This window comes from Alexandromys fortis, unplaced genomic scaffold (assembly GCF_014885135.2).
Source record: "Alexandromys fortis isolate MF-2015 unplaced genomic scaffold, M_Fortis_MF-2015_v1.1 scaffold_69, whole genome shotgun sequence".
In the NCBI taxonomy this organism is placed as follows: Eukaryota; Metazoa; Chordata; class Mammalia; order Rodentia; family Cricetidae; genus Alexandromys; species Alexandromys fortis.
In genome coordinates, this window is record NW_026067951.1 from 3,456,705 (window position 1) to 3,471,784 (window position 15,080).

At 45.4% G+C, this 15,080-nt stretch overlaps 1 long non-coding RNA gene across 4 annotated transcripts; it reads right to left on the reverse strand.

The window, feature by feature from the left end:
- Nucleotides 1-7,829: 7,829 nt before the first annotated feature.
- LOC126506790 (uncharacterized) lies at nt 7,830-15,021 on the reverse strand. Of its 4 annotated transcripts, none has more exons than XR_007593334.1 (4): nt 14,873-15,021; nt 11,758-11,987; nt 9,895-10,054; nt 7,830-9,382 (listed from the first exon to the last, which is right to left on the reverse strand). It is a non-coding gene; the product is annotated as an uncharacterized lncRNA (long non-coding RNA). The 4 variants fall into 4 exon arrangements; XR_007593333.1 differs by having other exon boundaries at nt 11,758-12,167; XR_007593331.1 differs by lacking the exon at nt 14,873-15,021 and having other exon boundaries at nt 11,758-13,642.
- Between the last annotated feature and the right edge of the window lie 59 nt (nt 15,022-15,080).

Here is a 15,080-nt window from a genome sequence, read left to right on the forward strand (position 1 = left end):
CCCTCATATGTAAAAAAAAAAAAAAAAAAAAAAAATTCTAAAATTTAAATCCACTTTAAACCCCACACACTAATAGTGGGGGACTTCAACACCCCACTCTCACCACTGGACAGGTCTATCAGACAAAAACTTAACAGAGAAATAAGGGAACTAACAGATGTTAGGAATCAAATGGACTTAACAGACATCTATAGAACATTCCATCCAAACATAAAAGAATAAACCTCAGCACCCCATGGAACCTTCTCAAAAATGGACCATATACTCGGAAACAAAGGAAACCTCCATAGATACAAAAAAAAATTGCAATAACCCCATTATCTTATCAGATCACCATGGCTTAAAATTAGAATTCAACAACAACACTAATTTCAGAAAGCCCATAAACACATGGAAATTAAACAATGCTCACCTGAATCAACAATGTGTCAAGGAAGAAATAAAGGAAGAAATTAAAGACTTCCTAAAAGTCAATGAAAATGACCACACAATATACTCAAATTTATGGGGCACAATGAAAGCAGTGTTAAAAGGAAAATTCATAGCACTAAATGCCTACATAAAGAAGCTAGAAAAGACCTTGGGGGAGGGTTGAAGGGGGCAGAGAAAAATGTAGAGCTCAGTAAAAGGGGGGGGGGGAGCTAGAAAAATCCCAGTGAGTTAACAGAACATCTGAAAACTCTAGAAAAAAGAAGAAAACTCACCTAAGAGGACTAGACAGCAGGAAATAATCAAATTGAAAGCTGAAATCAACAAAACAGAAACAAAACAATACTAAGAATTAATGAGACAAAGAGTTGGTTCTATAAGAAAATAAAAAAAAAATAGCCGGGCGGTGGTGGCACACGTCTTTAATCCCAGCACTCAGGAGGCAGAAGCAGGCAGATCTCTGTGAGTTCGAGGCCAGCCTGGTCTACAAGAGCTAGTTCCAGGACAGGCACCAAAAACTACAGAGAAACCCTGTCTCGAAAATCCCCCCCCCCAAAAAAAAAGAAATAAAATCAAAAAATAATAGACAAACCTTTATCCAAACTAACCAAAAGGCAGAGAGAATATCCAAATTAACAAAATCAGAAATGAAAAGGGGGACATAATAACAGACACAGGAAATCCAGAAAATCACTAGGTCATATTTTGAAAAGCTGTACTCCACAAAATTGGAAAACTTAAAGGAAACGGACAATTTTCTGGATAAATATCACTTACCAAAATTAAATCAAGACCAGATAAGCAAATCAAATAGACCTATATCTGATAAAGAAAATGAAAGTCATCAATAATCTCCTAACCAAATAAAGCTCAGGGCCAGATGGTTTCAGTGCAGAGTTCTATAAGATTTTCGAAGAACTAATATCAATACTCCTCAAATTGTTCCACACAATAGAAACAGAAGGAACATTGTCAAACTCCTTTTATGAGGCTAAAATTATCCTGATACCCAAACCACACAAAGACATTACTAAGAAAGAGAATTACAGACCAATCTCCCTCATGAATATTGATAAAAAAAAAAAACTCAATAAAATACTGGCAAACAGAAGTCAAGAACACATCAGAAAAATCATCCACCATTATCAAGTCAGCTTTATCCCAGAGATTCAGGAATGGTTCAACATATGAAAATCTGTGAATGCAATCCACCATATAAGTATACTGAAAAAAAAACACACACACATGATCATGTCATTAGACACTGAAGAAGCCTTCAACAAAATACAATATCCCTTCATGATAAATGTCTTTGAGAGAGCAGGGATACAAGGAACATACCTAAACACAATAAAGGCAAGCAAACATCAAACTAAATGGAGAGAAACTCAAAGTGATCCCACTGAAATCAGGAACAAGACAAAATTGTCCACTTTCTCCATATCTATTCAATATAGTACTGAGGTCCTAGCTAGAGCAATAAGACACCAAAAGGGGATACAAGTCAGAAAAGAAGAAGTCATGCTCTCACTATTTGTTGATGATATAATAGTTTACATAAGTGACCCCAAAAATTCTACCAAAGAACTTCTACAGTTCATGAATACCTTTAGTAATGTAGCAGAATACATTAACTCAAAAAAAATCAGTAGCCCTCCTGTACACAGATGATAAAAGGGTTGGGAAAGAAATCAGAGAAACAACACCCTTTACAATAGCCACAAGGGCTAGAGAGATGGCTCAGAGGTTAAGAGCATTGCCTGCTCTTCCGAAGGTCCTGGGTTCAATTCCCAGCAACCACATGGTGGCTCACATCCATCTGTAATGGGATCTGGTGCCCTCTTCTGACCTTTGGGCATACATACAATAGCCACAAATAACATAAAATATCTTGGAGTAACTCTAACCAAACAAAAGGAAAACCTGCATGATAAGAACTTTAAATCTTTGAAGAAAGAAATTGATGAAGACACCAGAAAATAGAAAGATCTCCCAATAATAGAATTAACATAGTAAAAATGGCAATCTTATCAAAAGCAATCTACAGATTCAATGCAATTCCCATCAAAATCCCAGTAAATTCTTGACAAACCTCGAAAGAACAATACTCAACTTCATATGGAAAAAACATAAAACCCAGGATAGCCAAAACCATCCTGAACAATAAAAGAACTTCTGGAGGCATCCTAATCCCTGACTTCAAATTCTACTACAAAGCTACAATACTGAAAACAGCCTGGTATTGGCATAGAAACAGACAGGAGGACCAATGGAACCGAATCAAAGATCCAGATATTAGTCCACACACCTACAAACACCTGATTTTTGACAAAGCAAAAAATATAAAATGGATAAAAGAAAGCATATTCAACAAATGGTGCTGGCATTACTGGATATCAACATGTAGAAGAATGAAAATAGATCTGTATCCATTACTATGTACAAAACTCAAGTCCACATGGATCAAAGACCTCAACATAAAACCAACCACACTGAACCTTATAGAAGAAAAAAAGGGAAGTACACTTCCTAAATATAACCCCGGTATCACAGACACTGAGAGAAACAATTAATAAATGGGACCTCCTGAAACTGAGAAGCTTCTGTAAAGCAAAGGACACGGTCAACAAGATAAAACGGCAGCCTACAGAATGGGAAAAGATCTTCACCAACCCCACATCAGACAGAGGGTGATCTCCAAAATGTACAAAGAACTCAAGAAATTGGTCATCAAAAAAAAAAAATAATCCAATAAAAAAGGGGGGGTGTACAGACCTAAACAGAGAACTGTCAACAGAGGAATCTAAAATGGCTGAATGACACTTAAGGAAATGCTCAGCATCCTTAGTCATCAGAGAAATGCAAATCAAAACAACTCTGAGATTGCATCTTACACCTGTAAGAATGGCCAAGATCAAAAACACTGATGACAACTTATGCTGGAGAGGATATGGGGGTAAAGGGAACACTTCCTTCATTGCTGGTGGGAGTCCAAACTGGTTACAGTCCCTTTAGATTTCAGTATGGCAGTTTCTCAGAAAATTAGGAAACAACCTACCTCAAGACCCAGCAATACCACTTTTGGGTATATATCCAAAGGATGCTCAATTGTACCACAAGGACATGTGCTCAACTATGTTCATGCCCCTCTACCAAAGAATGGATAAGAAAAATGTGGTACATTTACACAATGGAGTGCTACACAGCAGAAAAAAATAGACATTGAAATTTGCAGGCAAATGGATGGAGCTAGAAAACATCATATTGAGTGAGGTAACCCAGACCCAGAAAGACAAATATCATATGTACTCACTCATAAATAACTTTTAAACATACAGCAAAAAAAATAAAAGAGCAGCCTACAATTCACAATCCCAGAGAACCTAGACAACAATGAGGACCCTAAGAGAGACATACATAGATCTAATCTACATGGGAAGTAGAAAAACACAAGATCTCCTGAGTAAATTGGGAACATGGGGAACATGGGAGAGGGTAGGAGGGGAGGGGAGAAGAAAGGAGGGAAGCAGAGGAAAATATATTGCTTAACAAAAACAATAAATTAAAAAATTAAAAGTTAATAAAAATAATTGATTTGACATAGGGATCAAATTGATGAGATTATACAGAATTCATTTGTTATGACCATATAATATATGTATAAGGAGCGCAAAAAAAAAAGCACAACAGGACAGTTTTGTTCTTTAGTCAATTTTGACCACCCGCATGTGTCTCCAGCTCAAAGGGACAAAGCAGTTCTCTACTCAAGAGCCCATGTGTAAGACGTTGTATTAACAATTGAGTCTGTGAGGCATGGCACGTGTCTTTAATGATTTGCAATCTGATTTCCACATCCAGAACATCCACCTTCATCTTTCAACATAGGACCAACTTTCTAGCTGTCTTCTTCCCATCCTTCCGGTGTAGTGGAAGGGATGTGGGCCATGGAGTTAGATGAGCTGCCTTTGACTGTGGGCCCTTATGAAGAGGTTCTGCCCTTTCTTCACTATGTAGTGGGGGAGTGGGGTGGCAGAGAACCAATGAATAGACAAACAGCCTTTCCAGGGCATTGTGAAAATTGGATGCAAAATGTTCAACACTTCCTGTATGCTGACTTTACACTCAGGTGCAAGGCAGGCAAAACCATACTTCTTGGGAGCCTCTGTTGGAGGAGGGAATACCACATGAGCACGCATGAAGGCCGTTGGACAGGAAAGTTCGAGTGGACACTGCCTCACCTCCCAGACATCTTTGTGTAAACACCTCTTCTGAGAGCTACTTGGAGTACACTTGGTAGGCAGCATCTGGCTGATAGCCCCAGGGATGGTCTCAGCTGCGCACTCAACCAGAGGTGGCCCTGGAAAGGTTCCATATAATGACAGATCAATACAAGTTGACAAGGGTCTGGCTATCCAAGGCCCAAGTCAAAGCAGCTCTGAAGGACCAATGTAACTGCAATCTAACTGCATGTCATTAGGCCCAGGATAGTAGTTCTACGGCAGGTGTCTCTGGAGATAGGGGATGTGGAGTAGGAAGAGTCTTCTGCTCAGAGCCAAGACCTGAGTAACCAGCAGTCAGCCTTTGGGCAGGGCAACACTCTTGGTGAAATGATCAGAGGAAGGAGCAAGAATGGCCTTCAGAGGAGCCAGGAAGAAAGGGAAAGAGGAAGAATAGATGGAGAAAGGATTGGAGAACAGGACCTATGCCAGAGCAAGACCTTTAGATTCTAAGCTGGGGGTACTGATTTGACTGGTTTAAGGCCCTCCTCAGGCTGGAAACTGCAGATGGAATCAGAGAAGCAGGTGGGAATAGAGCAAGAATCTAGACTTTGGGCGATGGTGGACAGAAGCGGTCAGATGTGCCTGCTGAGGCGTTCTCACTGGTCCTAGTGGTTAACGGGCTAACGGAGGGTAGAGTGAAGGCATCGGGGCTCCTGGACTGAGCATGTGAAAGGCAGACTGGGTTAGCCTATGAAGAAAGTTCCCAGTCATCTCACTCACTGATGGCAAGAGTTTCCTTCACTCTGCTGTTCATGTGGTTTGTGTAACCTGGCAGCAGGCTTAATATTTGTAGGGGTTTCTGGTGAAGATGGCCATTGCCAAATGGACCTGCTCTCCAGTCTTCCAAACCTGCAAGTCTTCCAGATAGCAGAGACTACTTTGCTCGCAGAGAAGCACAGGGGTGACGGCAGTGGAGCTGAGTCTTCTCTCGGAACTGCTGCTCAGCAGTAAGACTCTAGAGCCTGGGCTCTACCTGTCCTCTTGGTTCTGGGCACGGAGCTTGAGAGAGTGAGCAGAGACTTCACGAGAAAGGGCTGATTATAAGCCAGTTCTTGTCTGTGCTGCCTGACCTGGATTTGCCTTTCATTGGATTTGACTAGTATTTGCTTGTTCAGTATGTGTTTTGCATGGCTTCTGAGGGACGCTCATGAGATTTAGGCCAAGTGGTCTATGGTGACAGTATTTGTGCATATTGTACACCTGGGTCAAGCAAGACTCCCAGCCACAGCCTGGTGTTGTCCCTCCTAGACACCTGAGCCTCACTTAGCAACCCTTGTTACCTGCTGCTCGGTGAGGCAATGTTTTGATTCTCACACTGCATTTGATATTGCATAAGAACTTCATCTCTTCCTAGCCCTTGTCTCGGAGGCTCTGCTTCTTCCTCCCCTGCACATTTTATATTTTGCGTTCTGTATTTAAGTGATCAAACTTTTAAGTGTATTTAAGTTTGAGTTGTGAGATTCAGTTATCTGTGTCACCCTCCACACCTTCTGTGGTCTAAGGATCAACCCCGGGGCGTGCTAAGCAGTCTCCACCTGAGCCAGCCACATCCTAGGTTGAGACTTATATTTTGCCCAAGAAGATCTAAGAGCTGCAGTGCCGTTTGAAGGGCTGTCCCCCCCGCCCCCCACTGAAGAGGTTTTATACCTCTGTCAGTCGGTTGAACACAGTTATTGTGGGTTTATTATTCTGCCCCTTTGATCTCTGAGCCTCCTTCTTCAAACACCATACAGCCTTGATAACTGTAGCTAAGCAGTAAGTCTTGTGGGTGGAGCAACTCTTCCCACTTTGTTCTTTCTCAAGAGTGTGCCAGCTACTCTAGCTCCTGCCATACAGACTCGGTGACAAGTTGTCTATGTCTGTTAAATGCCTTGCTGGAATCTGGATAGAAATTAGGCTAGTCTAGGTGGAATTATTAATTTCATTTCCAGATTGTTCATTGCTTCTATATAGAAATACAGTTGACAGCTTATGTGTCCTAAAACATTGCTGGATTCTTTAGCGCTAATAGCTGTTTTCTGTATTCCTTGAGGACGTCTTCATACAGGATTGGGTCTTGCTTTCCACTCCAGACATCTGTTTGTTTTCTCACCTGATTGCACTGGCTAGAATCTCTAGTACAGTGCTCATTAGAAATGATTTGTGCTTTCCTCAGTTCTTATCTTGGGACAGAAGCATTCCTTTTTAACCCTGCGATGTGAACAAAGAAACCCCTATGACCACCATGTCAGGTTAAAGAAGGAAAACCATACACACACCATGAAGATCCAAGAGAGGGGAGGTTGGATGAAGACCATTTAATTAGATGGGTCCACTGGGGGCAGGAAGTTCATTAGTTCCAGTAGATGAACTGCCTGCAGAAGAAGGCAGGCTTGGTGTTAATGACTTAGCATGGTTTTGTTGTGCCTTCTGATGGAGAAGATCTGTTCTCTCTTCATCATACCTCTAGGAGGGACAGCACGGAGCCCTCCAGAGCAGCTGCCAACACAGGTTGCATCTCTGCCCCATCACTCTGGCCTGGAGTTGGCTGGAAAGAGACAAGAGGTCTTTCCCACCATTCAAGAAGAGAACTCCAAGACCAAGCCTGTGGCATACATTCTGAGGCAGCTGTTACCCTCCAGGGCCTTGCAGGCCTCCTTCCTGCATTAACCTGACCTTCCCATGCTCCTTCCTAGTTAACCCATTCATGTGTTGTGTGCACTTGAATACCTCGTGAGGCACTGAAAAGTCCAGCATGGACTAAGAGGACCATATTCAGTAGACGTTTGTCACTTACAGCAGAAAATGAATCTCAAGTAAACTTCGTGGGCAGTGTGAGCTCTGTGGTAAAAGAGCCATTGCTGTGGTCACTCAAGAACCAACAGCTCACCTAAGTGTGGGTAGCTCTGGGACGGGTAGCTAGAGACCTACATCAAGGAGATTGCACACAGGGATCATAGTCAAGTTGTGATACATGAGATTTTTGCATTTAATCCCTTTAGCACTTAAGAAGCTGAGGCAGGAGGAACAAGAGTTTGAAGCCACCCTGGACTGTATAGTGAGAGCCTGCTTAAACACACACACACACACACACACACACACACACACACAAATCCCCAGAGTAAGGTTTCCCGAGGGGTGCAGCCCTTGAAAGGTGTCTCAGTTAGGGTTTTTACTGCTGTAATCAAACATCACAACCAAAAAGCAAGCTGGGGAGGAAAGGGTTTATTCAGTTCACACTTCCACGTGGCTGTTCATCACCAAAGGAAGTCAGGGCAGGAACTCAAACAGGGCAGGAACTTGGAGGCAGGAGCTGATGCAGAGGACATGGAGGGGTGCTGTTTACACTGGCTTACATTCCCTGGCTTGATCATCCTGCTTTCTTGTAGAACCCAGGACCACCAGCCCAGGGATGGCACCACCCACCATGGTCTGGGCCCTCCTACACTGATCACTAACTGAAAAAATGCCTTACAGCTGGATCTCATGGAGGTATTTCCTCAACTGAGGATCCTTCCTCTCTGATTACTCTAGCTTGTGTCAAGTTGATACACACAAATATATACTATTACGCCACAGCCCTTTCTTTCTTATTCATCCCTAAGATCTCACGTTAAAAACTTAAGTAACTTTGAACGTTCCACAATTTCAAACACATCAAAATTTCAGTCCCTTTAAAATAGCCAGTCTCTTTTAAAATCCAAAATCTTTTAAAAGCCAAAGTCTCTCAACTGTGGGCGCTAGTAAAACACTTTCTTATTTCAACAGGGGGAAAAAAAACAGGGTACAGTCACAAATCAAAGCAAAGCAAAACTGAATTCCAACTGTCCAATATCTGGGATCCACTCACAATCTCCAGGACTCTTCCAAAGGGCTGGGGTCACTTCTCCGGCTCCACTCTCTACGGCACACATAGCCTGTCTTCTGCTGCTGTTCTTGGTGCTCATTCCATGGTCCTGGCATCTCCAAAACTCAGGGGTCTTCTCCTGCCATTGGGCTGCACCTCTGCCAATAGCCTCTCATAGGGTCTCTTCATGGTGCTGAGCCTCCACTTCTTTGCATGACCCCTTCTGTCATGGGCCTTCAACTGCCACTGAGGCTGCACCTTCACCAGTGACCTCTCCTGGCTTCTCACATTGCCGAGCGTCAATTGTTTGCCATGACCCCTTCATGCCTTCCAAACCAGTACCACCTGGGTGACTCTAGCATATAACCAGGTCCAGCTGCCAGTGCGAGGTACAACCGTGGCACGTCTGGAACACAGAGCCATCTCTGTGCTCTCAGGACACCCTTCCCTGAAGATTTCACCTCGGTGATGCTGGTCTCTTCTGAATCACCGCTCGTTTCTTAGCTCCAGCCAACCAGCACCAGTTGCCCCACTAACACAAAGGTTTCACTTCAGGGGTGCTGCTAGCTTATTGATCATGGCTGACTCTTCAGCCCCAGTGCTGCCCTGGGTTCCGGGGACTGAACGTGGATCCTCACGCTTATGAAGCAAACACAATAGAATTATCTCCCCAGGCCCTATATGAGGCTTGGACAGACGACTGACAAGACTTTGAGGACACCCTCCAGCAGTGATGCCCCATGTGTACATGACTCACTTGAGAACTTCAAACAGGCGGTCTATTTCAGTAGGCCGGGGTGAGGGTTTGATTCAGCCTTGCCGAGAAGCGAAGAGAATCCTGCAGACCCTGCGGTCACAGTATGAAGAGCCACTCGGTAGAGAGCACCTGATATGAACTGGCTGGAGAATAGTGAGTGAGAAGAGCCGGGGAAGGAGGGAGAGGCCAGATTGAGCTGAAGAGTTTGAACCGTATTTGGCAAACAACATGACTTCTGAAGGTATTTGGGTCATGAAGTGAGCCAAGCCCAACTTAGCAAGATTAGCCTGGAAATGACTCAATAGACGACAGCAAGGACAACTCAGAAATTTATTATTCACCCACTCACCCATCCATCCATACACTTGCACGCCATCCCTACCCACTATTAACATAGTCTGGGGGAAAGATGAAGAGGACCGGGCCTTTTCCCCAAGGGATGCCAGGGCCTGGATCAATGAGCCACATTATGTAAACAGGGTTGTCGGCACAGGTATAGCATGAATTCTAATTGGTATTAATAACAAAAGCCCAGAGTCAGATATAGGGGTTAATGCTGAAGATCAGAGAAGCAGAGTGGCCAGCCACTAGAGAGCTCTTACCTCTACCAATGCTCAGACCAAAGAGGCAATCCTGTCCTCAGACTGCTTCCTTAGACTGCATCCTCAGACTGATCACTTCCTCAGACTGCTTCAGACGGACTGCACTGAGCTCCTGTCTCCTCCCGCCTTACACAGCACCCATCATGCAGCATTGTGGACTCTGAGACAAAGGAGGCATAAGCTAAGTGCTGAGAACAATCTAAGAAAGAAAACTGCACAGCTAAGGGGGTGGGAAGAGGCCCCTTGAAGGAGGGGACTTGGAGACCTGTCTTGGGAAGGTTCAAAGAACAGTGAGATATATTTGGGTAAAAAAAAGAGTCCAGTTGAAACATCTTGAGCAAAGGCCAAAGGGCGAGCAGACAATGGGGGAAAGAATGCTTTCAGAAATTTAGAATCGATGGGTTAGAACCAGCTGTGGGGCCAGCGCTTACTAGTCAGGTGCCTGTCTGCAAGTAACAAAACTGGCTCACCTGATGTTGGGGTGCTGGAGGCTCAGCAGCTCGTTGGTGACAAGCTTAAGCAGGTGCCTAATGTCCTAACCTGTCCCCCTCTCTCTGAGGATTGTCTCCGAGACGGAAGGGTGGAGTCAGTTGTCTTAGTTAAGATTATTATTGCTGTGATAAAATACTATGGCCAAAAAGAAGTGGGAGAGGAAAGGGTTCATTTGGTTTACACTTCCTCTTTGTTGTACATCACCAAGGGAAGTCAGGACAGGAACGTTACCAGGATAGAAACCTGGAGCAAGGAGCTGATGCAGAAGCCATGGAGAGGAGCCAGCGGACTTGCTCCTCACGGCTTGCTCAGCCTGCTTTCTTATAGAAAAAAACCAGAACCACCTGCCCAGGAATGGAACCACCCACAATGGGCTGGGCCCTCCCCTCACCAATCACTAATTAAGAAAATGCCCAGAGCCAGGCGGTGGTGGCGCACGCCTTTAATCCCAGCACTCGGGAGGCAGAGGCAGGCGGATCTCTGTGAGTTCGAGACCAGCCTGGTCTACAAGAGCTAGTTCCAGGACAGGCTCCAAAAACCACAGAGAAACCCTGTCTAGAAAAACCAAAAAGAAAAAAAAAAAAAAAAAAGAAAGAAAGAAAATGCCCTACAGGCTTGCCTATGGCCAATCTTATAGAGACATTTTCTCCATTGCTGTAGCTTGTGTCAAGGTGACCTAAAACTAGCCCACGTGTCAGTGAAGGTGAGTTATCCACTCTCAGAGGATCTGCGGCATTTCCACATCCCTGCTGTGCAAGCATTTCACACAAATCATTCTGTGGGTTCTTCCCTATAACATAAGGAGTAGTGTCTTTACCTTTAGGATGAGGCAAGTTGAGCATAAAGAGATTTGGTGGCTTGCCCAGGGTGACCCAGCTACCAGGCACCAGAGCGTCAAGCAGAGCTGTCTTTTGGGAGTAAAAATACAGGAGACTGACCCAGAAGGAGGTAGGCCCAGGCTACTAAAGAGAATCTTGGCAGGGCCAGGCCCAAGTCCAAGGGAGTCAAAGAGCTGGGAAGACAAAGTCATGTGATCTGCAGGGCTCTGATGCAGATGTGACATCAGTAGAGGCAGGTGCTGGGCTGGGAGAGACCATACATTGAAGGGACTAGGCAGAAAAGTAGGACAGCGTGCAAGGAACAGTTAGTGCTCCATGTGCTCTGAAAACAGCAAACTCCTGGGACATGGAATCAGGAGGGAGGTCAGAAAATCCTAGCAAGACTGGAGCTTGGAGACACAGGAGAGCACGGGAGCCACGAACAGAAGTGAAGGCTGTGTATACCCAACGCCTTAGTGTGTGATTGAGGCCAAGTGGTATACCCAGAAAAGGCTGGAGGAGACCCCAAAGGAGAGAGGGAAAGAGTACTTACCGTAGAAGGCAATGAGGAGGACAGGGACAGAGCAGGATTGTAGCACAGAAGCCTGCAGCACACTGGACACTGCAGTCCCTGGACACTGCTCAGTGGTCCATCCGGGACAAACACCCTCTGTAAACACACTCTTTCTGTCTTTCCGCCTGCTGTGGTTTCTGGTGTCCTCCATTTATTCACGTGTTGGAATCATAATTCTTCAATGGGCCAGCGTTGAGAGGCGGGGCCTCCTGGGATTAGGTTAATGGCTTCCTTACAGGAGAGACTTCTCTGCAGGACTGATCGGTCACTACCCAAAGCAGGCTATGGAAGGTCCTGTCTTCCTTTTGTTTTATGCCGTGATTTGAAGCAGCATGAGGTATTACTAATAGTACGATGCCAGCGGATTTCTTAGACTCCAAAACTATGACCTTAAATCAATTTTCCTTATAAACAACCCAATTTCAGGTATTCTATTAGAGCAACAACAACAAAGCCAGGCACTGTAGTGCATTCTTGTAGTCCTAGCTATTAGGGAGTAGACATGAGAGAACTGCTTGAGCCCGGAAGTCGGAAACTATCCTAGACAACATAGTAAAACTATGTCTCAGAAAGAGTAGGGGTTGGGGGTGGGAAGATGGCTCAGCTGGTAAAGTGCCCGCTGTACAAGCCTGAGGACCTGAGTTCAGATTCCAAGCACCCAGACTAAAGGTGTTTGTAAACCCTAGCACTAGAGGCGTGTGTTTGGGGGTGCAGGTGTTAGGGGACTGTGGGGGGGGCAGAGATAGGCAGTCCCCCAGAGCTCTTTAGCTCCCCTGTCTAGCCAGTCTGTGAACTTTAGGCTCAGTGAGAGACTGTCTCAAAATACACTGTGGAGAATGATTGAAGAAGACACCAGGCGTCTGCCTCTGGACTCCTCACATCCTCGTACACACAGAGAGAGCCTAAGTCAGAGAGGCGTTTGTGGAAGGGCAGACTGAGGTGATGTGAGGGGAAGAGTGGGAAATGATCTGTAAAGGCAGAGAGAGGCTAGCGGGCAAAGGTGACACCAGAAACAGGAGCCTCGGCTAGGACTGTCAGAGGCCCTGTGGGAGTGTGTGTACTAGAACAGGGCGCGAGGTATCGCTAACTCCAAGGGGGCTGGGTGTGAAGGGAGTTTTCAGATACACTGCCCAGAGAATCATGGGGGTCGAACTCATCAGTATGCAAGGCGCATCTAATAAAGGACCACACACTGGTGGCTTGAGCCACGAAACCAAGCCTAGTAGCTCTAAAAGCTGTCAGTCCAAGGTCAAGGAGCCTGGGCTGGGTCCTATGGCTGCCCCTTTGCTTTGCTCAGGGCTTACTCAGCCTGAGAAGGGAGGCCTCTGGTGTGTCTTCCTCTTCCTTTTTATTTAATTTAATTAATGCATTTATTCCTCCGTACGTGTGTGCACACACCTTGTTTTTAGAAACAGCATCTGTCATGGGGCCTGGAATTCACCAAGTCAGCCAGTATGCTCCAGGGATCCTTCTGTCTCCTCCCCTCTCCCCTCACCAATGGTAGACTGACTTTTACTTGGGCGCTGGGGATTTGAACTCAGGTCCTCATGCTTGACTGAGCCATCTCCCCAACCCCACTTCCTTCTCCTATAAAGACACCAAGCTCTATTCAGTTATGGTCCCATCTTCATGACCTCTTTTAACCTTAATTACCCTTGTGGCCTCATCTTCAATACAGTCACACTGGGAACAGGGACATCAAAGGGCACATTCATCCTATAACAAGAACCATGTAGTTCAGGTCCTTATTTTACAAATGAGTACACCAAGGGTTAGGAGGAGGTTAAGGGATTTGCACAAGGCCACACCACTGTGGGAACCCAATCAAACTGGACGGGCAATCAATGCCTTCAGCTACTGTGGTATGAATGGAGATCCCCCCCCTCCCCCCGGCTCCCACCCGCTGCAAGGAACCAGTCTGTTGACCTGAAACCACAGTAGAGGGGAACAGGCCTACACTGAAATCTGAGAAAGATTCGCCTGGACTTTCTGTTTTAAAAAGATGTGTCTTTGGGATGTAGGGAGGGTGGCAGTTGTGCGGGTTCCTTTGAGAATGAACGAGCAGTTTCCTAACTGCTCAGAGATGCTTGTAGACTTGGGTTTCTATGGTGGCGACAGAAGCCTTGAACGCAGGAGCCTTGCCAGGAGGAAGCAGAAGGAGGAAAAAAAAAATCTACCCCTGTGTTCTAGCTTTGGCTCAACAGCCCAACCTTGGGGTGTGGGCAGGGACCAGCTACAGCTGTTTGCCTTGGTTGGGTAACATAGACAAGTGGCCCTTTCTGTTTGTGTTTGCACATAGGGGGCCAAGTTTTGGTGCAAAAGGTCAAGTCCGGAGCCTGCAGAAGGAGTTAGGGAGCTGGTAACCAGCTCAGGGTCTGTCCGTGAGTGACGGAGAGACGTACATTCAGCTAGGGTTTGGCCTCACTGTGGGGCTACTGTTTGTCTACTCACAAGGACATCTCAACAATGACTCCCTGACCTTCCTGTACTGATTCAGTCCAAGGGTTTAGACTTTTTTTTTGGTAGGAAATTTTTATTTTTAAAAAAATGTATCAAAAATAAAGCAAGAGAAAAACATATTAAAATACAAATTTAGACAATGCCTTCCAGAGCCGCAGTGACATCGTGTAGGAAAATAAGGGCTTGGGAGACCCACCCTGCCTGTGTAACACTAGCTGCTGGCCTCGTAAAGAGTCACTCCCAACAGGAATCGGAAGAATGTGGTTTCGGGAGAAGCCACAGTGAGATACAGCACATAGCTAGAGCATTCTTTTTACAGCCTCGTGGTGACCTTTGCTCACCATTCCCTGACTTCGTCTGATAAAGCCATACCCCCTTTGAAAGCTGGGAAAAGGAAGTTGGAAACGGGGCTAACAGTTTCTACTATTATACCTCCGATAGCGCCACCTGCCCTGCATAGTTCAAAGATGCAGCCCCCTACACACCTTAACACTATACACACACACAGCACTATTCACACCCTCACCTTAGCACTATACACACACACACACACACACACACATTTACAAAACATAAATCTGTGCTGGGAACCTGTCTTAGCTCTCTCTGACTCCTTGCTTCAGCCAGCTCGCACCTGCAGGAAGCCTTACATCTGTCACTCTGCAGGATGGAGGTGCAGCCCTGCAGGAGCTGAAGCGGCCAGAATGGTGCTGTCTTCTAGCGCCCCCGAAGTGATTGCAAGTGAGAAAGGAGTGTTGTTTTTTCCAGTGACCACAGGGCCTGGGGTTGGTACAGGCATGATTTCTGCTCCCACTGTTCCCAAGGACAACTTTTGGTTGCAG